We start from the raw sequence: 26,745 nt of genomic DNA, 5'->3' as shown, positions 1-26,745 counted from the left end.
ACTTCCAGTACGAAGCTGAAAAGGAGGGGTGTGATGGGACATCCTTGCCGAGTTCCTGATCTTTGTGGGGAAGCTTTGAGTTTCTCACCATTAATTAAGATGTTAGCTGCAGGTTTTTTGTTGATGTTCTTTATCAAGTTGGGAACGTTCCCCTCTATTCCTACTTTACTGAGAGTTTTTAATCACTAATGTGTTTTGGTAGGACTTTGTTTTGGCCCCTGGAATGTCCCGGTGCTCAGAGAAAGTGCAGGGCTTTACCAATCACCTTAGGAAGAAACAGGTGCAGGGTGTAGAGGAGGGTCCAGCAGAGAGAGGGAGACTCGCCACAGCGATGCTCTTGGGTAGGCAAGAGGAGTGGGATCCCAGGACAGAAAGCAGGGATAACAATCTATCCACAGGAAAGGGAGGAAGGCATGTGAGGGGCGCAGGTGTAAGGGCGTTGGGTAGCTGTGGTGGGAACAAGTGAAAGTTCTTTTCTTTGATTTTCTCTGTGACAGAGGAGGCCACACTGTTGGCTGAGAATCTAGAACCTTGGAGTGGAAGGTGGGGCCCTATCTTCAGGGGCAGGTTCTGGAATGGAGAGAAAGGGGGTGGTTCTGGGACCAGTGCCCCAAGCTCGGAAGCATGACCTAGAGTGAAAGGGGTCTGTAAGGCCAACTGGCAGAGGGCTGAGCAGCAGAGTGCTGCGACTCGACTCAGGGGGCCTTTAATTCTTTCCCTGTGTGTCTAGGAGGGCTCATGAGGCAAGTGGCAAGGAACCTCTGTGCCCTAGCACCTGCCTAAGGCCCAAGGGATGGCTCTGAAGGGCTCTCTACAGTTTCTGCTGGCTGCACACTCACCCTGGGAGGCACTGGTGCCACAGCAGCCTCCCATGGAGTCAGGGGCCAGAGCCCTCTCCCTTGGGCGCTTTCTCTGCTCTGCCACCTCCAGCATCCTGCTCTCTTCAGAGACCTCTACTCAGTCCACCTGGATTCATTTACTTTGGATCCAAAGTTAAAAGCATAAGTGCATGAATAAATTAGTGATCAACAGCTCCACTCTTTCCCCAAACAGCAAAGCCAGTGCCATTACATCCTGGGGCATCAGACAATATTTATGGACAGGTTTGGGGACAGCCTGACACACGTGCCACCACATCCACAGAAGCACAGAACTCAGTCATGGGAATGTGGGGGCTCTTAGGACGTGGGGCAGATGGGGAGACATGAGCTCCATCTCTAAGAAATGGGCAAAGGGGGCAGGATCGCCATCCTGAGAGCTTTAGCAAGACCTTAGCTGAAATCTTCCCTCTGCATGAGCCTTCCAGCATATAGTCAGTGCTCAAGCAAAGGTCTGTCTTTCTAGCCTAGTCTTGCGAGGGAAAGAATGAAGGAGATTGAACCAGACCCATGTTCTGGCACAGGGAATGGAGGGCTGCAGGCCATTCAGTGTGGGCATCAGCTTTGCCAGTCCCTCCCCATTTGAGGGCCTCAGAGCCCTCTGTCATTGAGAATTTGGAACTAGTTCTCGCGCCTGGCACACACAATCACCGCTTAAATGGAGTAGATAGCCCCATTTTTCAGAGTAGAGAAGTGAGGCTGAGAGAGGTAAAGCAGCTTGCTTCGAGTCACACAGCAAATAGAGAGGGACATTTAAAGCCAGGCCAACCTGGCTCATGCCCAGCACTGCAACTCCAAGACAGAGATGTTTCAAAGACATGTCTGGATCCTCAGCGCAGGAGGGCTCCACCCCCCTGAAGGGAGAGCCCAGCAGGGCCCATGGCATTCTTTTTTTTTCAAATTATAATTTATTGGGGTGACAATGGTTAGTAAAATTACATAGGTTTCAAGTGTACAATTCTGTAATACATCATCTATATATCACATTATGTGTTCACTGCCCAGTGTCAGTTCTCCTTCCATCACCACGTATTTGACCCCATTTACCCTCATCTACCCCCCCCCCCGCTCTGGTAACTGAAATAGCGCCATTTGTGACAAAATGAATGGATCTTGAGATTATTATGCTAAGTGAAATAAGTCACACAGAAAAAGTCGAGAACCATATGATTTCACTGATATGTGGGATATAAAACTGAAAGCAGCAAAGGAACAAGACAAACAAATAAACAAAACACTCATGGCATTCTTAAAAGACTTCGTGCCTTTGGAGAGAAAGTCAGGCCCATTCATGAGGCTTCCCGTCAGGCCAGGGCATGGTAAGCATCACAGTTCCAGGGGTGCTACTGCTCAAAGGCGGTTTGGCCTCCTGCCTCCTTCAGTGGCCTCTTCTCTCAAGCCCTGCTCCCCACACGGTCAGGATGTTTTGAGAATTAAATGAGATGATGTTTGGAAAATCACTGAGCACAGCACCTGGCACCAGAAAGCACCGGATAAACAGTCATTTTCATTATTATTTTTGAGTGCCAAGTCTTAGCAAAATGTCACGCCACTTCCAGAGAAAGGCACCCAGTGACACCATGGGCAATTGAATTCACCACCGGGGTATGCATTTTGCTGAAGCCCCCAAAACATTCTGATGGCTGTCAGGAGCCACGGGAGGGGGCCTAGGACACCCAGGCTCCTCAGGCCACACAGCATCAGGCCAGAGCATGACAGTGGCTCATCAATGCACCAGCCTTCTCCAGAAGGACACTCACTGCCTGGCAGCCCAGGGAGGGGGCCGGGGTGGGGAGGCTAGCGGGCGTGAAACCCAGCTCCCTTCCTCCAACAACAGTGAGCTTTCAGGGAAACCCAGACACCTGAGGAGCGTATCATCAGCCTGGGCTGCCAAAATAGACTGGTTTTCTTACAAAAGAAAAAGTCAAGGTACAGGGCAGCATATTCAGCTTGATCATGTATAATGGGTTGAATAACGGCCCTCCAAACATTATCCACCTGGAACCTGTGACGGTGAATTTACCGTATTTTGCTGTGTACAATGGGCACTTTTTTGGCCCAAATTTGTGAGGGAAAAATAAGGATGCGCATTATACATGGGAAGTACCAATTCTGTATCTATACAAATGTTTTTAATTCTTTAATTTACGCTTATGAGTTATAAGGGTGACTCTAGAAATCAATAATGATATCTGTATACAACATAATACCCTGGAATACGATGATCAGTTTTGTTGAACTTACAACAAACTTGCAACTACGAAGAGTTCTTGGCCTTTATGATGCGTAAATAGTAAATATCGTAAATTTGTTAACCGGTACATAAAATTTCTTGTACCTTGTATCTGTTCTTGTGTTTTGTAATTATTTGTGTGGGGACAGAGCCAGGAGTGCAGTTTCCAGGCTCTCGCCCTCATGTGGAAAGGTGCTCACTTGGGTAGTAAATGGCCATCAACTGTGATTGGATGGCCATCAGCTGTGGCTAGTTGGCCGTCAGCTGTAACCAGGGAGCCATTGGCCACTAATATAACTGCTGTGGCTACGCTAGCAGCAAATGGGGGCTAGCAAGAAGATGGTGGCTGGCAAGCGTGGATTGCAGTTAGCATGGCAAAGTGTGGCGTGGTGGTGTGGGGTCCTGGTGTGGCATGGCGTGGCAGAGTGTGGATTACGGATGGCAGAGAGGACGATTGCAGTTAGCAAGTGAGGTTGGTTGGTAGACACAAGTGGACGGCAGGTTGCGGATCGTGTGGCTCCTGCCTCCTGTGTGTCCAACCCAGCCGCCAGCGAGACTATAGTGGTGTGACTCCCCTATCTATGGCTCCGTGGGTGTTCCTTTTTGGCCTCACCATGTCCTGCGTTCCTGTGGGGAGCGGGACTAGAGACCCCGACTGTCACCCTGCATGACAATTTGTTACATAAAATTTCTTGTAAAATTTCTTATGTTAAAAATAAATGCTAGAATTCCTTTATAATACAAAAAACAAGTACCTAAATGTAAACAAATAAAAATTTGCATTAAAAAATTAAAATGAAAGATTTTTTCCCCCCCTGAAAGTTTGGACCAAAAACGTGGGTGCGCATTATACACAGCAAGATAGGGTAGATAAAGGGTTTTTGCAGATATAATTAACTTAAGGATCTGCAGATGAGATCATCCTGGATTAGGATGGGCCCCAAATCCAATGACAAATGTCTCTACAAAGAAGAGGGACTGGGAAGAACACACTGTTCCCCAATAAAGTCCTGTTTCCCTTCCCCAACAAAATCTTTAAAAAAAGAGAGAGACAAGAGGGAGACACAAAGGGAGAAGCAGGCTATGCGAAGACAGAGACGAGATTAGAAGGATGTGTCTACAAGCCAAGGAACCCCAAGGATGACCAGCAGCCACAGAAGCCAAGAGAAAGGCGTGGAACATTCTCCCTCAGAGTCTCCAGTAGGAAGCAACCTTGCCAACATCTTGATTTCAGACGTCTGGCCTCCAGAATTGGGAGACAATACACCAGTACTGTTTTGAGCCATCCAGTTTGTGGTTATTTATTATGGCATACACGGGAAATCCATACACGACCCAATCTGCTCCTCACCGTCCTGCCTCTGTTTCCTGTCTGGACCTAACTGACTGTCCCTCCAGAGTGCTGGCCCAGTGCTTCTTCCACACCCTAGAAAAAATGTCAAGGATATGGATTCATTCAACCCATTTTCCCGGGAGTTCCCATTTCACAGGTGAGGAAACTGAGACCACAGGCTCATCAGGTCACAGTTCCCAGGGGTGCTACTCCCCAACCACACCCCGTCCACCTGCCCTTGATCTGTGGCAGAATAAGTGGAGAACCCCTGGGGCCCACCCAGCTGCAGCTGGTCCTGAGGCCTCCAAAAGGGCAGCTGGGTCAGGACAGGGCCCAGAGCCAGGTCACCTGGCCCTGGAGCTCCAGGGCCATGGCATCTGCTGTAGGATTACGGCCAGGTCCCAAGGCTGCCTCTGAGGCTATGGCTGGCAGGGCCAGCAGAGGAAAGAAAGAGGGCAGCCAGGGTCTATTCCGTTATTCAGCCCCCAAGGAGGGGCTGGGCCACTCTGTGGCTGCCCCAGGGACTTCCGAGGGCACCCCCTCCATTGGTTCTGAAGGCTCCCAGGGCCTGGGACAGGGGGGTCTGGCTGCCCCAGCCGCACAGGTGCTGCCGACAGCTTGAGGCCCAGCAGGCCAAGGGGATGGACACGGCCGAGCATCCAGCACACAAGGCACAGGATGGGGGAGCAGGGAGAGAGGACGCTTCCTGCCCTGCCCTGCCCTGCCCGCAGAGCCAAAACCAAAAGGCAATGAGAAAATGGATACTCAGATGGGAGCCTGGTGTTAATGCCCATTTCACAAATGGGGAAACTGAGGCTCGGGGAGGAAGAGCACCAGGGCTGATTAACATTTCTCTCAGACTTAGTCTATCAGATCCTTTCAAACAGGGGCCCTTGGTGGAGCAAAGCAGGGACTATCCTTCTGATTTGGCTCAAACCAGGTTACAGGAATGACAGGGTGGTGGGCACCTGAGATGGAGAAGCTCAGAGATGAATCAGAGGTGACCAGTTCCCCCAAACAGAGGCCTTCTGCCCATCTGAGCAAGTAATGGGGACGAGCGCCTCATGGCAGCCCCTATTTGTCTACACTGCGCTGAGTGGCAGATGTATTGGCTTAGTGGTCCCTGAGGCCCAGAGAGAGTGGGACCGCTCCAGGGTCAGGGAGCTTGACTGCAGCAGGGTGACTACCCTACAGGGGGCTGGGCTGCCGGCTGTGCTATTGGGGAGATTAAGAAACTGTAGATTCCAGGCAGCTGAATGGCTCAGTTGGTTAGAGCGCGAGCTCTGAACAACAGGGTTGCCAGTTTGATTCCCACATGGGTCAGTGAGCTGCGCCCTCCACAACTAGATTGAAGGCAACTAGCTGCTGCTGAGGTCCAGACTGCTGGGGCACCAACGGGGGCAGCACGTATGGAGTCATCCCATGGGGGGGGGGGGAAGCAGAAAAAAAGAAAGGCAGAGAGGAGAAAGGGAGCTATAGATGTTGGCATGTTTACATAGCTACATTCACATGTTTGCACAAGCAGTCAATCCAGAAGGTTCTCTAATCATGGGCACTTCAAGAACATAAAGCTTTGGGGTTGGGGTGAAGTGGATACAGGATTTGAGAAAGAGAAATTCACTTTCCACCCTTACAATTGCTTAATGGCTTGCCATGAACATGTGACACTCATAATTAAAAATTGTAATAATTAACAAAAGAATATGACAAAGTCTGTACTTCCTTATGAATTGGTTTACTTGTTTCTTTCCTCCTCCCCACCTACCTAGACGTGAGCCCCTAGCTCTGGCAAGGGGCACAGCACATGTGCTCAGAAGCTAAGTGTTGAAAGCGTGAAGGACAAGTGAGACCTCTCTGAGAAGGGAAGGGAGAAGCTGGCAAGACAAGAGATTACCAGGGGCTTGTCCCGAGGGGTTATGTAAGGGGGTTTCCCAGGCCGTGTCCACACCCTGCTTCCACAAATCCCACTTTTGGGCCCCCCACCTGCCCCGGAATCCCAGCACCCTCAGGAGCCTCAGGAATCCAACTGCCTCTGCCCTCCATGTGACCCAGCCAGGCCCCACACACTGGGTCTTGCCAAGTTCTAGTTCTGGGAAGGGATGGGGCCAGCCTCCTGCGGCCCTCCTTAGTCCTCCTTGAACCCCCACAGGCCTGGCCTTGGCTTGGAACCAAGAACCCAGAGGCATAGAGTCAGGGGTGGGGTGGGGGTGTAGCACAGCAGCTACCACCCAGAACACCAGCTGCTGGCAGCGATTAATTTTTGGTTTAAGTGCTGGAGAATTGCAGGGCTGGAGCGGCCAGTTCAGGGGGCTCAGGCTGCAGCTGGAAGGAGAGGGAGGTGGGCAGGGGCTGGGAGCCATACAACCCCCACCTCCGACATTTCCTGCCCTTGGCCTTTCAGCCTTGCTATCACACACACACACACACACACACACACACACACACACACACACACAGCACAACACCTCCCCATCTCCACGGGCTCCTTCCTCTGAGTCCCAGCTTCCTAAGTGTCTCCAAAGAGTTTCTGGCAGGCTTTGCGGGGGCAGAGGGTCTCCTCTGCTGCCCACCACCTTGCTTCTAAGGAGTTGTGCCACCTCTGGCTGTGACTGTCCCTCTCTGGGCCTCAGGCTGCCCACTCCCACAGTGAGATATTCATGTTGTACCCTCCCCCTACCACACCCCCTCGCAGGGTGGGGACAGGTCAGGGGCTGGCAATAGCCATGGGTGAGCTGGACACGACTCTGGTTCTCGTTAAGAGCCGGTCCCTTTTCTGCCCCAGAGGTGAGCCTCAAGAGACAGTGCCCTGCCCAGAGTGCATCCACCAGAGAGGCCCAACCAGCACCTGGTGGAGCACAACAGCCCTGGCCAGGGCCCGGCCTCTTGGAACCTGTCTGCTCAAGTAAGCCCCAACTTGTCACAGGTGACAGGAAGATCAGGAGAGAACGGAAGGGGGAAGCATGCAGATTCTTTTTAAAGTGGGAAGTTGCTATTGTTGAAAATGGCAAAAGTTAAAAAAAAAATAATCTGGGTGCTATGTTCAAAAAGAGAGTGGGCAGGGGGGGTGAAACACATTGACACACAACACAAATGGACAATGGACACCTGAAAATGCTTAACTGGCAAGAAGTGGGGACACTGAGCCCTGGGCCACCCCAGCCCCCCAGGGTGGGAGGCAGATGAGAGCTGAGAGGCGCAAATCCCTGTGCCTCAGTTTGCTCAGATCTGCAATGGGAACAGCTTCTGCCCCTCAAAGGGATGTGGTGGGTACATTCTAAGCTGGAGGTAGGCCAAGTGCCAGGGACACAGCAGGTTCAGAGCTTGAAGCAGGCGAAGTCACAGAAAAAACTCAACACAGAGTAGGGGCCTTAAATAATGCCAACTCGCTCCCTGTGACACAGGCAGATGGCAGGCCAAGAGCTCAGAGCAAAGATCTGAATGCCAGCCCCGACAAGCTCTATGATTCTGGGACAGTGATGTCACCTGTCTGAGACTCAGTTTTCTCATCTGCAGAATGGACAATGATTCTGGCAACTGAGCACTCACTATGTGTTGGGCACCATGTATGGCAACTGAACACCTGTATACACTGGGCGCTGCTGTAGCAATGTGGGCATAGCTATGAGCAAACCAGACCAAAACCCCTACACCCAGGAAGCTTACGTTCCTGGGGGGACAGGCAGTAAACAAGATAAGCAAATAAAGCATAACATGGCTGGTGGCATTAAGTTCTACAGAGGAATAAAGCAGGAGAGGGATAAAGCATCACCTTGTTATGCAGGAAAGCAAGGAGAAGCCTCATGGAGAAGGTGGCATTTGGGTAGGACCTGAAGGTGGTGAGGGAGGGGGCTGTGTGGACATCTGGGGGAGAATGCTCCAGGCAAAGGGAGCAGCAAGTGCAAAGGCCCTGGGGCAGGAGCAGGCCTGGTGTGTTGTGGGCACAGTAAGGAGGGAGGTGAGGGGTGGCCTGAGGGGAAGGAAAGAGTGGTGGGAGTGAGGGCAGTAACGAGGACAGGCTGTGCAGAGCTTTGTGGACCGACCGCAGTGAGGAGTGTGCTTTTTATTCTGTGTGAGAGGGGAACCGTGGGAGGGTCCCGAGCTCAGGGGTGTCCCGAGACTAAAACACCCAGAGTGTATCAAGCTCATTTGGTGCTTAAGCGACCACGGCCGGGGCTGGCACTGGCAAAAGCGTGCACCTTGAAGGCTTTAATTTTTGCTCCCTGACCCCTCTCCAAGCCTGAGTCCTCCAGAGAGGCCCAGACCACTGGTGAGCAGAGGAGGGAGAGGCTTCAGTTACCCAAGGTGGTAGGAGAGCTCAGTCCAGGCTAGTGGGGAGGTGACCCCAGCGGGATCCAGGAGGCCCCTTCCAGTGACTCTATAGCAGCACTAATCACAGCCACAGCAGACCTGCTCCCTGAGGCCACTGAAAAGGGGGCTTCCACTCCTATCTGGCCATGTAAACAGAAGTGTGTCTAGTGCTACAGAAGGCCAATTAGGGGCTGGATCAGAGGTCCCGTAAGTCCCCGCAGCTTCGCACTGCCTCTACAGCTGCCATTTCTGCAGCCAAGCAGGAAGACCCGAGCTGTGGCACATCAGTGGGAGCGGCTGGAGGGAGGGGGTAACGAAGGGGGTATAGCGGACACAGCAGGAGCAGGAGGCCTGCGTTCGAAGCCCTCTTTTGCTGCGGCAAATCACCTACCCTCTGTGGGTCTCAGTTTCACCACACGTCGAAGGGAAGGCTGGACTGAAATAACGAATTCCCAAGGCTCTGGCATCACCAATGCTCACATCTCGCTCCTTCCTGGAGCCCCCTATACACACCCCCATTTCTGTTGAGACCCCTTGCCCAGAGGCACACACAGGGGCTCACATTTCTACTCTTCCATCCTGTGTGCTCTTAGCAGTCCCACTTCGCAGATGATAAACTGAAGCCCAAGAGGAAAAGTGACTCAGCCCCAGTCACACCATAGGCCTTGCCCAGCCTAGTTGTCTCCTCCTAAATGCTAAGATCCTTGTGGGCAGGAGCCAGGCCTCCATTTATTCAACACCAGTTTATTAAGCATCTTCTGTACACTAGACACTGCACTGGGGACCAGCTGAACACTGGAGTGCCAGGGCCCCACCCTCAGAGCTCACATCCACCCCGGAGTTCACAACCAGCCACAAATCATGCCAGCACAGCAAGGCCCCACTGAGGCTGCTGTGGCCAGAGAAAGCAGCCAGACATGCACCCACCTAACATTTTCTGAGCACCTACTGCATCTCAGGCCTCACTAGGTCCCAGGGATACAGCAACCTGGTAGCTGCACCAGGGCCTGCGTAGAACCAGCCTGGGGTGAGGGGTGTCAGGAGGGGATGCTGTGCCATTCTGGCGGTCCCACAGCCAGCATGGCACACAGGTGCACCTGGCAGGTTATCTGTGGAATGAGGGAAGACAGAGCTGTATCTGGGAGAGTGCCAGGGTTCTGGAACCGAGGGGCACAGGTTCTAGTCCCTCCCAGGGCCTCGAATCTCCCATCTGTACAATGGAGCTAAAGCCACCCTCTATACTGGCAGACCATTAGGAAACTAAACCAGCTGGCAGAGCGCTGGGCCCTCAGCCAGTGCCGAGCAAGGGCTCCACTCCTGCTCTCGGCCCCAGCTCCTCTGGAACACCTGCCTGCTTTGGCCCAGCACCCCCATCCCACCCCAAGGCGCCTCTGAAGCCCCCAGCCTCCCTGCCCAGCCCATCGCCCAGTTCTAGGCTGGCTTTCATCTTCAGCCTTTTCTGTCTCCCTATCATGCTGCCAATTCCCCTGGTGCGGCCGTCCCTTGGGACTAAGCCCACACACCCACCACACTCCAAGTGGCGGACCCAGCTTCCACCCCTCCTACTGCCCACAAGCTGCGTCCCTCCCAGCCTCTCCTCTGTGCCAGCCCGTGGCAGTGCTCCCGTTGCAGGCCCCAGGGGAGGGGCAGGTGTGCCCATGTGTCGTTCACAGCAAAGCCCTGACGGGAACCCAGTAACAAACACCAGCTGCACCTGTCAGAGGGTGGCCCAACCCAGAGCCAGGCCTGGGAGCAGCAGAACTGAGGGTGGGCATACGGTGGCCTCTGAGGGGGCACCAGCACCCTTCAACCTTGGGACCAGGCAAGGGCCACAGAAGTTGCCGGGTGTGACGACGTAGTTGCTTCCTCCCTAGACACGTGCCAAGACCTCTGGATGCCATGCTACGGCCCAGGGCATCAGAGGCCTTGTCTGGCCAGAGGAAACTGCCTCCAGGCAGAACCAGTCCCAGTGCTGCAGAGCACTCCTGTCACTATTATAACTATTGTCATTGCTGTTATTATAATATTTCACTGCCACAGGGCTACCAATGTCACCTTCTCCTGCTTTGGGCGAACTTCAGGAAAGGGGTATCATGGCCCTGGAACAGGAGCCTGTCAGGGGAGAGCTAGGTGGAGGCTTCTGCTCAAAGCCCTGACTTGCTGCGGAGCTTTGGACAAGAGCACGTCTTCCTCCCAGCACAGCACAGCCCACTGAACATCCCTCCAGGAGGCACTCATCTAGAGGGGTTCCCTCCTGAGCACCCTGGGAGCCCTATGGGGTCTGACCTGGCAGTTGGGTATGGGGGGGGTTAGAGAACGGCTGACAAACTCAGGCTCTGTCCCTCCCCCGAGAGAAGGGCCATCCCCTTCAGGGTTGGGGAGGGAGCTCTGCTGTGCCCTGTCCTGGACAGGGGCCAGGAGGTGGTCGGGGGCTTGCAGTTAGTCTCTGCCAGGTCTGTGTCAACACCCAGTATTTAGTGCCCATTGTACACACTCAGCAGGGCTCCAGTGGGGAAGGACCTTCCCTGTTGGAAAGCACACTGGAGCCCCCCTTCTTGTCCCCAGGTGCGCTCAAGCAAGCCCCCAACCCTCTGCACCCTGCTCTCCCTCAGGGGTCCTGGACCCACCTGATGGGAGCCCTTCTGAAGTCCTCCTCTTGGAACGGCCGAGCTGCAGCACCCTGGCTGGAGGGGAGGGGCCGCCAGAAAGCCACATGGTAGACTTTGCTGAGCAGTCTCTTTAGAGTCCCAGCATGGGATGGGGATGCTCTTCTCAGAACAGAAGAGGTAATACTCCACAAAGACTATAAGCTCCCTGTGGCAGTGCTGGGGGCTGGGATCTTCTCCCCAACTCTCTCTGGCCACATGGCGGCGGTCCAGGGTCTGGAGCAACCTAGCACAAGGTGAGGCTGGGGTTGGGGCAGGATAGCCTTCCTCTGGCACTTCAAGGAGGGAGTGAGGGGTAGGATGGAGGGCTAATGCCTTCTGGCTTCGCATCATTGAGGAGGCAGCTGCTGATTTCAGAAGCATGAGGGCGCCTCTGTGCTCCAGGGAGATGGAGCCTGAGAACCCAGGCTCTGGGATGTGGATCTGGGGGGCAGGAGGTCTCCACCACTTTATTCCAGGGCTCTGGCCTGGGCACATGGAGCAAACGAGAAAGTAGATATGGTCACAGGTAGCACAGCACTCCAGGATGGGCATGCCCCCTAGGAAACGGGGAGCAAGTGGCCCCAGGTCCCAGCAAGTGCAGACTATAGGGAGGCAGAAGAACCTCTCAGGACTGAAGACCACCCCGAAAGAAACACTTTCCTGTGACCTCGCTCCCCTTCCGAACACAGTTTAAGGTATTCACATGACTTGTGCACATTCCATCCAAACAGGCAGCACAGACACCCCCTAGCGCCTCAGCTACCCTTTGAAGCCCCCCCTCCAAAAGCTGCGCACCCCAGTTGCCTTCCAGGGAGCTCTGCTTTCCCATCCGCCCTCCCTCCCCTCTCCCCAGGACATCCAGAGCCGACAGGAACACGTGGTGGGAGGGACCCGGCCTTGAAACGCCGGGGGGCTTCTTAGCTGCAGGGCCATCCCCTCCGCAGTCAAGGCCCATTTCTAAAAGCAAGAAGCTCGGGCTGGAGTCGTCGGCTCGCTGGCTAGCGGAGAACACCATTTCCAGAAATATTTTTACTCCATTAGAGCACAGAAAGTGAGAAACCGAAACGACTCCAAGAACCCGCAGATCTCGGGCCTGGGGGCGGCTGGTAGACGGCACCCTCATCCGCCCCCCACCCTGATCCCGGGATCTCCGGGAAGGTCACGCTTAGGGCTGATGCCGCGCGGGAAAGTGTCTCCCCACGCTCCCTCCCGAGCCCCCTCGTGCAAGTCTGCCAGAAGGGGCCGGAGGAGCCTCAAAGTTTCCCGGAGCGCCCCCAGGACGAAGGTTAGCAACGAGCAAAGTTCCTTGGTGGTGTAGCCGGAGACATGGCAGAGGAAGAAAACGCTTGCAGTCAGCATTTCCTCCGATGGCTCACCAAGAGAGGAAAAAAACCCCTGAAAACCAGAGGGAAGAAAACCCTCCCGCGCCACCTTCCCTGTTGCTGCACCACCTCATGCTCACTCCGAGCCGGGAGAGGGCCTGCGGGGAGCTGGAGCCTGGCCCGCGGGGTCCGTGCGCCGGGCGGCCGCGCACTTACCTCGGTCAGTCCCCCGGGCGCGGCGCGCTCCGCGTCCTCCGAGCTCCGGGCGGCCGTTCCTGGCCACGGCCGCCGCCGCGCTGGCTGCATCGCCGCCGCCGCCTCAGGGCAACACCCGGGAGCGCTCCATGTTGAGGGGAGCGTTGGTTCCGGGAGCCGATCGCCCCGGTGCAGCCACGGATCGGGGGAGCGCGCCTGGACGGCGCCCCCGGGTGCGGGGCGCTCGGTCCGGCCCGCGCGGCTAGAGTCCGTCCTTCGGTTGGGCTGTGAGCACGGCCGGCGCACCCCCTCCCCCGCCGGCTGTTATCTGATCCCAGGCAGGCCAGGCGCGCTCCCCACGCCCCGGCGCTCCGCGCCGCCCCGCGCCTCCTTGCCGGCTCCGGCCGCACCAGCCCCCTCGCCCCTCGCTGCAGTTCTCAAGGAGGCGGTGGCAGCAGCCAGGCCCAGAGAAGGCGGCGAGAGAAGGATGGAGGGCGAGGTGGCGGCGGGAGTCTGAGGCTCGGCTCGCACCCAGCTCCGCGCCCCGCTGCCACCAGAACCCAGCTCCGCAACTCCTCTAACTCTCCGCCGAGAGCACGCCCGCCCCGCGCCGCGCGGCTGCTGCCCCCGCCCTCACGGGCGCTGGCCTAGCTATGCGCCTCCCCAGCCCAGGGATGCCCCCCCACAACACACACACAACCACCAGCCACTTGAGCACTGGCGCGCGACCGCGCGCGACTGCGCGCGGCCGGCCGCGCGAACACACACACACACACACACACACACACACACACACACACAGAAGCATGTCCTCCAGAGACACAAGCACACACAGGTGCATGGAGAGTGCACACACAGGGAAAGGAATCTTGCACACAGCCAGCACACAAGTTCAGGCGTCTGTATCCACATGCGCAAAATGAGTGCCCTGACGTCCATGATGGTTGCAGGTGCACAGGTGCATACATACTCAGAAGTGCACATGCAGGGTAGTATCTGCACATATACACATGTGCACACAGATCTTGGCTTGTACATTCCAACGGGATCCTTTCTCCTTGCACACCAGGCATGAACACTTACATACACACATAATTTCCCCTCTTTAATAGCATTTTCCCCTCCCCTCTTGTGCTCTGTTTGGCTTCTCCCATCTCCTGCTTTCTCCTCTGTGCTCCTCCCCCTGCTCTCCCTCTTTGCAGACCTGACCCCCGTGTGACCCTCTTCTCCTGCCACCCCTGCCTCTGGAGGTTCAGGCGTTTTTCCCAGCCTGTCCCCACGAGCCCTGCCCTCCCAGCTTCCTGGGGCCTATTGTCTGGGTCTCAGATCTCTCAGCTTCCTGCAGGGCCCAGGCCTTTCATCCTGGCAGACAGACCTTTCTAGCTGGGCCTTAGCCCAGGGAGACCCCATTTTATCACCAGTCTGACCCCTTGCTCAGCCTTGGGGCCACAGCATTGAACTAAGGAGGCAGGTCTGTGCTTGGAGCACAAGTCTGAAAGGGCTACCAGGCCCCCTCAGCCTCCAGTTCCCCCTTTAATGTGAAATATAATTATGTGTCTGCACAGCAGGGAGACTGGCTGCAGGATTCTAACTGAGGAGGATGGCTCTCTGGCCAACGCCCAGATTGCTGGCGGCTCAGACAGAGCTGTCTGCAGGCCCTACCAGCCCCAGGCTCCTGCCCCAGGCACCTGGCCCCAGGCAGCTAGCTAGTAGATCCCACCTGGCCTAGGCCACCCAGAGAGTTCACCGACCTCATGCTGTCTAGGGTTTGAACCCCACCACCTCCACTGACAGACTGTGGAGGCAGGTAATTTCTGCTATCAAGGCCACACTTTCACATCAAGTGGGGATAGTGAGTGAGATTTCCTACCTCCTAGAGCTGCAGTGAGGATTCAGTGAGTGCAGAGTCTATCCAGAGTGCCTAGCACAGCTTTGATTGAGGGTGGGGGGTCGGGGAAGCACTCAACACTCGCAAGGCTCTGGGCTAAGGAGCTGGCTAGAATTGTTTCATCATCATTATGACCCTCTGGTCACTGGCCCTATTTTATAGGTAAAAAAGCTGAGACACAGAGACTGGTCTTGCCTGTCACAGAACTATTGAAGGGGGAGCCAAGACTTAGAGCCAGGTCTGAACTCCCGAACGAGAGACCTGCCCCCTTGCCAGGGACAGCTACCTAGGGCTGCAGTGGAGAGAAGGGTATCCCAAGAGATTCCAGCCCAACACCCCACATTGCCCCTGACTGGCACACAGTGTCCTGGTTTCTTCCTCCTCCTTCGAGACCCACCTCCCAGGGGACCAAAAGCTCTCAGGAAACTTTTCCTCCTTCTCCCTCAAAGTGACCAAGGAAGGAAGTGACTCAGCATCCCACCCTCCCTTGCCCCGTTTTCCAGAACATGGAGGCCCCAGTTCCACCCCAGAAGGAATGGGCCCCAAGACACCTCTCCTGTGACGACCGACCATGGGCACCCAGCGGAGCAGCTGCATCCCCTCAGCTGGGAGGCCAGGTCTTGGCTGGGGAAAGGACAGGAGACCCCGGGGTACTTCTGTGTCTAGGAGTCTGCCAGCTCTTAGGACGAGCGGCTGGGTCCAGAGTATCCTCAACCCTGAACCCCCGACACACACAGCCCCCCCCTGCTGCTCACCAAGAGGACCAGTGGAAGGTAAGCCAGATCTTCTCCCTGAGCCCCAGGCCTTCCCTAGAGCCATCATCAGACCCCTTTCACAGAAACAGCAAGTGTCTTGCCCAAGGGCACCCGGCGAAGAACGTCCCTGCAGAGGTTCAGGTCTGACTCCCCAGGCCACTGCCCTTAGGCTCCACATCCCACCCTCCTGACCCACCTGCTATGTCGGAATTCTCAACCATAATCACATCCCATGAGCAGCTGTTATGGGCCCTGGACACATGGCCTTTTGCAGGACCACGTGGGGTGCCAGCCTCTATACAGGGAGCACTCCCATGTTCCAGATGCAGGGACTGAGGCACAGAGGGGCAGGGACGTGCACTGCTGTCTGTCTAACCAGTTCACACACCTACCCCAAGGCTTCCTGTCTGTGAGCAGAGGGGCTCACCACCCTCCCAGGGCATCACTCCACCCTCTAGTGTTGAAGGGAGGCTGAGCTTGGCGAGGTGGGAGGGGACTCTGGACAGATCTCTAGCTGAGGTCCCACTCTGTCAAATGGGGGGGTTATAGTAATAGCCACAACAATGAGAAAAATAATGCCCCTCTGGAGGCCCCTGGAGAAGCCAATGAGACGAAAGGGAGTTCAATGTCCCCCACGCAGTAGGGATTCTAGCAACATACATACATTCCCAACCCCTTCTCACTGTGCCCCTGTACCTGACTTCCTCTTAATCTAAAATTATCTTTCTTCTCCTCCAGGGTGGGGCCCAGTCCCTCTCAGCCCTGGGCCTGGCACATAATAGCTACTCAAAAAACATTTGCTGACCTGGGTATCCTCAGAGCCACAGGCTGGGAGGCCAAATAGCACCTTAGCCCATTTGGAACCACTCCTTCATTTGAGGAAAGAAAAGCCCAGTCAGGGGAGTTGCTTCCAAGGCCACAAAGCTGTCAGGGCGTGGAGAGGGCATCCTGCTAGATGGGGTTTGCTGGTCCAAGTGGGCAGCTGGCTCAAAGCTGCTGGCTTTTATAATATTCGTGTTTTAATATGACAAAGCCGATGCATTTGTTTCTGTCATAAATTAATCATTGATTGAGATGCGAAAACCAGATATTCCCTCACTGGTGTTTCTTTGTCTGGCCCCACAGGCAGCTATACCAGTTTGCCCCAGAATCCTCCCAGTGCTTCAAGGACCACCTCCTCCCAGTAACCCACCCAGGTTTCTCCTGTCCCACCTAGACTTCACCCCAGCCCTGGCCCCTGAGTCAGGAGACCCTTGAAACATAACATGGGCTCATGGCATGCCCAGTTCAAACTCTCCCAGGACACACGTGAGACCCACGGTCCCTGAGTCCCAGGACCTACCTGACTTCACCTCGCCCAGCTCTCTTGGCATTCCTTTTCCAGACATACTGGCCCACCATCCAGGCCCTCACAGGCCACCACTTCAATTCTAGCACGGGGCTCTTTCCCCAAACTGCTCTTCATTCAGGGACAGCTCAGACAGCACCTTTTGTAAAGGCCCACGGCGTCTCCCATAGCTTGTTTGACTTCCTTCCCACACTGGCCACTCTCTGAAGCATCTCATTTACTGTACCTGGGCCTGGCACAGAGCCGAGATATGTCGGCTCTGTAAGGGCAGGGACACATCTGTCTGGAGTGTACATAGCCAGGGCCCAGCACGCAGTGATCCTGCTGTGAATCTGCAGAATGAAACCCAGATCACAGGTTGGCTCTCAGCAGAAGCCTTGCATCCTCATCCAGGCAGGTGTCCAGGGTTTGGAGCTTACCCCGCCTCTCACCTCCACCCCCATAAGGTGTTCAGAGCCTGTGCCTGGCTGGTCCAGTGTATGATTTCTGGTGGGATGGCCAAAACCCTGGCCAGAAGTCAAAAGGTGCCGGACTGCATTCCAACAGGGCCAAGGAAGAAGGAGAGGCCCCTGATCACTCAGGCCGTGAGTGGCAGAGCAGAGCTTGGGCCTGGGAGTACTGCTCTTAGCCCTGTCCCTTCCCTCAACACCATTTTCCCCAAGAATAACGACAATGATAGTAACAATGGATGACGCTAATTTTACATTTGGCCTGTGCCAGCCTCTAGGTTACATGCACACTGCATGAACTCATGATGAAGGATGATGTAATTGCTTCAGTTGATAGACACATAGATGCCCGCACAGTTGGTAGATGAAGAAACGATGCCCAGATGGGTCTCAGCTCCTGCAGTGAAAGGGATTGCCTGGGAGGACATGAGCTGCCGAACCCTGGTGGCCCTTCGTCAGGGGTGCTGTGAAGGGGTAAATGTGCAGAGAGGACAACAAAGTGACTGCCTTGCTCCTTCAAGGCCACATACCCCTCCCGCAGGTCCCTGGCTGACACTGTGGCATTGATCTGAGGAGAGCAGAACTTCAGGAATGGCTGTCGGCCCTGGAAACAGGACACTGAGTCACTCCCACCCTGTCAGGAAGTCAGCATTGATCACGCAGCCGGGAGCTGGCCAGCTGACTTATTTCCCTCCTGCACAGGCTCTGACACCCGCCACGCTGCCTCCCCCCTCCTCTCTGACTCCCCTGGTGCTTCATCTGTCAGGAGGATGGGCTGATGTCGGCCAGGAGCCAGCAATGGGGCTGAAGGCCAAGACGTAGGCCCCAGACGACCTGTCCTGTCCTGGGTATCTGGAGTTTTCTGTCCTGGCTGCCCAGCTTTAGAGGCATCAGTGGTCCATGTCCTCCCAGTGTTTAGGCCCTTCTTTTGGGAACCTTGCTTTTGGGGGATGCATCACCTGTTTCCCATACTCTCTACCGTGCTTCCTTGGGGGCTGGGACCATCCCCAGAGCCTAGGGGTGGGCAAGTGACCCAGGCCTAGCTGTGAGCTTTACTGTGAGTGCTTGAGGGATGGACATGTGATTGAAGCCAACCAATGAGGACCAGCCCTAGGACTTTGGCTGGGTCATCTGGCAAAGGAGTTCTATTTCTCAGAGGCTGCTGGGGACCTCCTTATCCCTACATGGGCTGAACCCACCTGAGACAAGACCCATCCAGAGGAGAGGAGAGCTGAGATTTTGAGAGAAACAAGAGTCTAGACATGCTCCTTTGGGACCCTTAGATCTACCCCTGGACTTTTGAGTTCTGCAACCTAAACAAGCCCTTGTCTAACTAACTTCAGAGATTTTTGAGATGGGTTCTAATACTCCTCTCCATGCCCTCAAGGGGCTGCTGGTGGAGCTGATGGATGTGAAAAGAACAGCAAGGACTGAAAAATGTTTCTCAGACCTCCTGAACCTCTTCTAAACCCCTCTGTAACAGGGGGAGCATGAGAGCTGCCTGGCAGAACTGTGTGGGGGACAAATGCTGTGGCATGACACAGGCCAAGGGCATCTTCTGCCTCCCCTCCTTTTCACGGTCTCCCTTCCTCTAAAGGGACAGAGCTTCCAGGACGCGGGCAGGGCCTGCAGGCACCAGGATGATAGGAATAAAGGGCAGTAAAGGGAGGGAGGGAAGTCACTTCAGCCTCTCTCACGGTTAAAAATAGCTTCCACGAAGGAGGCCTCCCAGCTGGGATAATCGGGCCAATTACCCAGCCCCCCTCCACCCCAGTGGGCACTGCCTGCCTCTTTCCTGCGACCCCCACTGAGATCCCTATGTGGGACCAGCACTCCAGGGATGGGGCCTCTGTCCCCAGCACCTGCCCCATGACCAACCCCTCACCCTTTCTTCCTCACAAGGGGGCAGGGCTAGAGCCCTCAATCTCAGTCTCCTCTTCTCTGAAGTGGGCTTGACTCTGAAACAGAATGAGGTAGATCATGAGAATGGCGAGTTCATTGGCCAAGACACACTACCCGCCAAAAAAGAATCAAGAGGCAGAATAGGGCCTAGTGCATGATCCTAGTTATGTTAAGAAAAACTACTGATCTATTTGCATTAGCAAAGCAAAAGATCTGGAAGTTTGGAGATGAAACTGCTAGTGGTCCTCCTGGGAGGGGACCTTGCTCCTCATTCACTTTTGTGTGTAGGCAAATGTCTACATCTGCTTCATGAGTGCTCTGAACTAGGCCCACCTGGTCAGATCCCCGAGCCTCCACTCACCCAGCCAATGGAGAGAGACTTCAGCAGGAGCTCAGCCTCCCTTCTAGTCTCTGCTTGGTGGGCTGTGAGGAATGAGTATGGGCGCATGTTACACGTGGGCACTTCCTACAGCTTCATGGCTTCTGAAGTTGGCACAATAAAGCAATTTTTTAAGTCAAGTTATCCTGTCAATGTAAGAAAGCATAACAGCCTGGAGACAGGGTGGACAAGGCTTCCTGGTGTCCTGAAGCCCATTCCTAGGAATCATGGCAGAAGCTCCTATTTATAGGAGCGCCCACAGCTTGGGCTGTTCTCAGGGACTGGAGCAGGGAGGAAGAAGACTAGATTTCAGGGGCCTCGGTTCTTGCTTTTTGCACAGGCCTCAGTTTCAGCAGCTGTAGAACAGATATGCTGCTCCCCTAATACAGTGGCCATTGCCTAGGAGGCCCTGGGGTTGGACATTGCACAGGGGAATGGCTGATGTGTGGGAAGGGCGCAGGACAGATGCACAGGGGGTGCTCAATGAAGAAGCCTCCTCCTGGGAGCCTCCCTGGATGCCCTCCACTCCCAGGCTGGATGCACTCCTCTGGGCACCTGCAGCCTCCTGCACTGCTCCATCACAGCTCTCCGGAGTCACTGTCCCTCTCCAATCCTGCCTTTCCTCAGACTAAGGGATCCTTTAGGGCGAAGGTGGCATCTCTGGTCTCCCTCCCCAAGCACATCCCACCTCCAGCCTGGATCACCTCCCTGCCCACATCTAAACCCTGAACCTTCAACCACAATCTGGTGACAGCTGGCCAAGTTAAGAAGACACATTTCTTTACCCTGGGTTTTCTAGGTCTAGAAATTTATCCCATGAGATGCTTGCACACTGGTAGCAAGACATACATCCAAAGTTACTCACTTTGTAATAGTAACAAGCTACACAGCATTCCCGGGGAAGGTGAACCCAGCACCTATATACATCAGTGCACCTGTGAGAAAGTGAGGACCCAGACTGCCTGAGAACAGGGGTCTGATCTGTCTGGGCACATGATAACACTTCGTAGATGCTCAATAAATATTTGTTGAATGATTCTAGTAGAGATAGTTCTCTAAGACACAGTGAAGAAGCACAGGGCAGAAGAGAGGGTCCTGGATGCCATCACTGGGATTTTTTAAAAAAGTGGGATATGCGTATGCGTGCGTCTATGTGCTTGTGGTAGAATGTTCTGGAAAGAAACACCGGAAACTTGCTACCAGGAGGCGAACTGGAAGGTTGGGGGAAGCAGGAGGGAGGTGAGCTGTTTGTATCTTTATACCGTGTTCAAGGATTCCACGTGTCCCCAACATTAATTAATTTTTAAAATAACCCAAAGCTGACAGAAGAGGGAGACTGGGAGGCTGGTCCAGAAAGCCCCAGCCCCCACTGCCTGTCCTGAGCTTCCCCTCCCGCTCTGGACTCCCTGTCGAGCTGCCCAACCCCATCTTGCCTGTGGTGATTAATAAACATTCTGTGATGACCTGAATCTCACAGAAGCTCCTGGGGAGAGCCTTGCTCTGTGCCGTGGACCAGGAGAACTCACTGGCGGGAGGGGCCGGTGCAGCTCCCTCAATAGGGCTATCGGGTCCATATGACCATGCCTTTGCCTACTCTGTTCCCTTAGCCAGTCAGAGCGCCCTCCCTATTTGCATCTCTGCCTATTTAAGTCCTCACCACAGGTTCAGTGCTCATCTGTGTTAAGGAATTTGGTCCCAGAGCTGAAGCAAACTCTACCCTCAGGATCGCCCATCTACAGCACAGGGACAATTAGTATTGACTCCATTTAAAATCCATTAACCTGCCTAAGGAAGGGGATGATAAATATAGAATCAATTGTAAATGCACAGAACCCAGCCCAGCCCCAGAGAATGTCCCTTTGTGAATCAAGAGGATTCAGCAATGACCCTTTAAATGGGCCAGATATCTATTAAACCCCACTTGTGTGCCAGGCATTCTAGTGGGAGGAAGGGTAAGAGCACAGGATCTGGGGTCAGACAGACTTGGGTTCAAATCCTGACACCAACACCCAAGCTGTGTGACTGGAGAAAGTTACTTAATCTCTCTGTGCCTCAGTTTATTCCTCTGCACAGTGGGGACTACCCTGGTACCTACACTGCAGGGCTGTGGTGAGGCTCAGGTGGGGGGAAAGCACTCACTCAGTGTCTGACACAATGCAAGACCTCCACAAAGACCAGCAACCATTCTTTGTCACCACTAGTCATGGAATGTGGCGTTACGGGTGTCCCTGCTCTTGCTGTTCTTGCCAGGGAGTGCAGGAGCAGGGGAAATGTGGGATGAGACTCAGGGTCCACATATTTGAATGGGGGAAAATATCATTATTTTCACTAACTTCTAGCTGAAATTTAGTGTTTCCTTCAACTGTGAATTGAAGCAGCAAACCCTGGTATCATCAGTAGTTCCTGGGACTTTGGCGCCAAGAAAAGTCACAAATGTGCTCATATCCCACTCCTAGAGTTGCAGCCGCTCTCCAAATGTCATTTGTATTCATTTCTGGCCTAAAGTTGTGGTTGGGATTAAATCTGTCATTCAACCTTATCACCAATGCATTCATAGAGAAGCACATATTCCACCTTATCACAAATGTGTTTTTTACCAATTATGATAACTGGCCCCTTTGGAATTCTATGTGCTTTTTGATGCATATAAGATCAGAATTCTAAGGAGGGGTCTGAGGCACAGGAAAAGGCCAGTGGGATGGCACCATGATGGTGCTGGGCCCACTGACCTACGGTCCCCTCCTGCCAAGACTGCACAACTCCAGTCCTGGGCCTGTCTCCACAGGACCTTCCTTGCTCTGGGTCTTGCACATCTATCTGCACAAGCTCCAGGATGTCTATGACCCTTCAGAGGCATCACACCAAGATGGGGAGGTCTGAGCCCTTGCCGGGGGCAGCCAGGCAAGGCGTTGTGGTTGGGGGTGCCTTTACTCCCCTCATACCCTGGGGAAGCTTCATGCCTTCACTCCTGGAGCATTCATTTCCGAGTCTGCCTGGAGAACACTCTCACCACCAGCTGCAGCTCAATCCCTCTCCAGCACCCTGGCTAAGCCTCTGGCCAATCCAGAAGCCCCTGCAAGCCCACCATCTCCAACCCCTGACACTGGCACTCAAAAGATGAGGAAGGGGAGGAGTGACAAGAAGAGCTGGGAGTACAAGACAGGAGGTGAGAACTGAGGGTGCAGGATTGTTCTCAATAAGGTGCTCTCAAATGGGGGACACATGAAGAAAGCAGCCCCTCCTCAAAGCTCCAAAGTTGGCAGCTTGGCAGAACACGGGGGCACGGAATATCCTGCCTCTTGGCGAAGCCTGAAGACCTCAGGGTGTTTCAGCTCATCCCTGGGACCAATGCACTGAATTCCCCAGGCGGCCTCTCCACCCACATCTCCATTCCCCAAATTAGAACGTTTTGCTGTTTGACAGATGAGGGAAACAGAGGCACAGAGACGTTAAGTCCAAGGGCACACAGCCATGACGTGGTCAACTCCAGAGTAATGCTCCTAACCACTGCATGGTGCTCCCCTTGCAGAGGAAAGTAGTTTCAGGATTTAAGTTTCCCCAAGTTCTCTGGTGCATAAAGGTCCAGCACTACAGTCAGAATGGGAGCAGAAAGGGCAGTAAGCACAGAGGCTGGTGTAGAGAACTGGAGTGTGTGTGGCTAATGGAACTGAGGACTCTTGGAGGCCAAAGCTCAGTCTCTCTGCACTAGTGCAGAAGAAACAACAACATTTCCTAAGATTCGAGCAGCTCAAACCCTGGGAGGTAGTGAGCGCCATATCATAAGAGATGTGCAAATAGCCAAGACCCTTCTGTCCCAGAGCAGCAGGCCTGGAATGTCTGGATGGGGACTCTAGTCAGCTTGTCTGGTGTGTTGGGGAGATGGAGGGAGTGTGCAGAGATCAGGCCCCTCCAGGAACAGCCACAAGGTCAGTGCCAGAGCCGGGGCACATTGTCCTGGGATCCCTCCTGCGCCTTTGGCAGAGCCAGGGTGTAGCCACAAAATGGGTGCAGGGAGGGAAGGAAGATGGGGAATTCAAGGCTGTCATCGCATAGCTCACGAAGGGCAAGGCTGCTACTGCCCCTAACACTGGGCTCCCGGACCCAGGGAGGGGCCCCTCTCAGCCTCACCAATCTCAGGGACTCTGACATTCAGAAACACACTCCCACCCCCCAGCATCATTTGGGGAAGGTTGAATAGGATTTCTATAATTTTGCTTTTGAAACAAGTTCAGTTTATGACTGGCTGTGCTACAAGCATCCTTAGGGGTTTCTGCCATGGGAAGAACTTGGACCACAAACTTCCCAAATAGAAAAGATAAAGTTTCTAGAGGTGACATTGGCAGTAATGTGGGCTTGGTGCCATTTCCTGGCACATGCCTTCCTTCCCATCTACAGCTTCCTATGTTTGGAGCCGGGAGCCCTGGTTTGGGGTCTCAGGTCCGGGGCTGTCTCCCAGCCTGGACCCCCAAGCTGTTGTGTTCCTAATTCCAGCCTGTGCTTGGGGCTTGGTCTGGGGCAGCCACCAGCTCCCTGGAGCCTCCACAGGAGCATCCAGGGGTGAGATGGAGCAGAGGGCGGGGAAGGCAGGGCTGAGCCCCTGAAGGGCCAAGGAGAAAGGCTGCTCCGCTGGAGGGATGCAGCCCTTTCCTCTTTACATCACAACTTAAGAATTTGTGAAAACCCTCTGCTCCGAACCCATCCATGACTCTCAGCTCAGTCACAGACTCAAGGCCTTCATCACCTCTCTGATCTTATTTCCTACCCCTCTCCTCACACTTCCTTGCTATTCCTCTAGCACACCAGGTCCTGCCCACACCAGGGCCTTTGCACTTGCTGCTCCCTTTGCCACAATGCTCTTCCGCCCTCTGCATGGCTCACTTTTCGCCAACCTCAAGTCTCTGTCAATGTCTCTTCTTGGGGATATGCCTTTTTGGACACGGTATTTAAAATAGTGCCCTCCCTACTCCATCATCCCTGCCTCTGCTTTACTTTTTTCTATATCACTTATCCTCACATAATATGGTATGTAATTTATTTATTTACGTTTATTGTCTTTTCCAAAGGCAGGAATGTTTGTCTGTTTTATTCACTGCTGTATCCCTAGCACCTAGAATATGCCTGGGAAAAAATAAGGCTTTGTTTAAAGAATAGAATCTTCACAAAACTTCAAGGTAGGCATCCATTTCCCAACTTTATTTCCCCCCATTTTTAAAATTTTTTCATTAGGGAATATTGGGGAATATTGCCCCTCCACGGCCCATCAGATCCAAGTCAAGTCGCCGTCCTTCAATCTTAGTTGCAGGGGGCGCAGCCCACAATCCCATGCAGGAATCAAACCGGCAACCCTGTTGACAAGAGCTAGTGCTCTAACCAACTGAGCCATCCAGCCGCCGACCAGCCACCCAGGGGCAGCTCATTGTCTTCAATCTAGTGGTGGAGGGCGCAGCTCACTGTCTGGCCCGTGTGCATTTCCCAATTTTAAAGAGAAGAGGACTAAGGTTCAGAGAGAATTGACTTGCCCAGGATCTCCTGCCAGAACATGGTAGAGCTGGTTGGAATCATCAGTAGAAGCTGAGTACCTACTACGTGCCAAGCACTTTGCATCCATCATCTCTGTACGTTCCCAGCACCCAGTGAGCCAGCTGGATATTAGGATGCCCGTTTACCCTTTGGGCACCAAGGCTCAGAGCAGTGAGCCCCGGGTCTGAGGGGATGGCTAGAGCAGAAACCCTGACAATCATGGGGCTCTCTTTGTCTGCAGTGAATCATGCCAGCTGCTCTCCCACCCGCACTCCCTCCCCTGTAGGGGGCCACCCGGTGCCAGTGTAGTGTGGAGGATTGTGGGTGAGCTGCTCCCACAGTCTCATGACTCTGAGGCCGAATGTAGCCATAAACATCAGGTTGGAGCCAATAGCTCTTGACAGAGACTTTCTCCTGCAGAGGCCAACTGGTGGGAGCTTCGGAGATGCCAAAACAGATTGCCTGCCCCCTAAATGTGGCTACTCATGTGGTGGGCACTCAGTCCTGAAGAGCAAGGCAACTTTGAAGGCTACGTTTACTGGGGTACAAATCTGGTCTCAACCTCTCCTCAGCTGTGGGCCTTAGTAAGTCATTTCACATCTGAGACTCAATTTTTCCATCTGTACAATGGGGACATAAATCCCTCCCTCATAAAATTATAATGGGAATTAAATTAGGTTGAGTATGTGAAGTGCAGGCAGGGTACACGGGATAAATTCAATAAATAATAGGTGCTTTTAATCATCATCATCCTAGTGATCCGTCCACCCATCTGACCAACCATCAATTGACCATTCATTCATTTGCCCATCTATCCATCTATCCATCAACCCATTTATTCATCTACCCATTTGTCTATCCATCCACTTACTCATCTAGTCATCCAACCACCTACTCATTCATCTATCCATCTGTCCATCCACCCATCCATCCATCCATCCATCCGTCTTCCTTCCATCCACCTGCCCTCTCATTCATCTGTGTGTCCATCTGTTTCCTTTCTTCATCGTTTATAGCATCAGCTTTCTCACTCATCTCTAACAGCCAGAGATTTTTCTAGCATCTGACCCCAAACTTCCCAGTACAAACCGTCTCTTCCTACCACTGCTGACAGAGTCAGACCCAAACTTCAAACTTAGCTGGGTCTTCATCCTTTATATCGGGCCCTGCAGAGGCCTTGGGGCTTACATGGTGGAGGAGTAGGGCAGAGGCGGAGGGAGGAGAGCCGCCCATCCGCAGCACTTTACTCTCCTCTCCAGCCAACTCCAGACTGGAGCAGGGTAACTGTAGGCATCCAACCAACCAATCAATCAATAAATGAATCATTCAAGTAATATTTGTTGGATACCCACTGTGTGCCAGGCACTGTGCCAGCTGCTGGGGACAAAGCAATGAACAAGAAAGACAGAATCCCTGCCCTTGTCAGGAGGCAGGGAATAAAAAAGCTGAGTGAGGAATCAGAATGCCAAGTGTTATGGAGAAAAATAAAGCAGAGTTGGGGGCTTTGCAATTTTAGGTTGGGCCACAAAAGTTTTCATTGAGAAAGGACTGAAGGAGGTGCTGGAGGAGCCATGAGGATATCTGGAG

At 53.9% G+C, this 26,745-nt stretch overlaps 1 protein-coding gene across 2 annotated transcripts in view; it reads right to left on the bottom strand.

Annotated features, from left to right (window-relative positions):
* Positions 1-13,603, bottom strand: part of KCNJ12 (potassium inwardly rectifying channel subfamily J member 12) — a 46,002-nt gene extending 32,399 nt beyond the window's left edge. For both annotated transcript variants that reach the window (XM_019715988.3, XM_019715990.3), the window contains exon 1: positions 12,939-13,603. The gene's annotated coding sequence lies outside the window, so the exon portion shown is untranslated. The remainder of the gene's footprint in view (positions 1-12,938) is intronic.
* Positions 13,604-26,745: the final 13,142 nt, after the last annotated feature.

This window comes from Rhinolophus sinicus, chromosome 12, assembly GCF_057876585.1.
Source record: "Rhinolophus sinicus isolate RSI-liver-muscle chromosome 12, RSI-T2T, whole genome shotgun sequence".
Lineage (NCBI taxonomy): Eukaryota > Metazoa > Chordata > Mammalia > Chiroptera > Rhinolophidae > Rhinolophus > Rhinolophus sinicus.
Note: the sequence above shows the minus strand (reverse complement) of the source record. Positions and strands in the feature narration are given on the sequence as shown.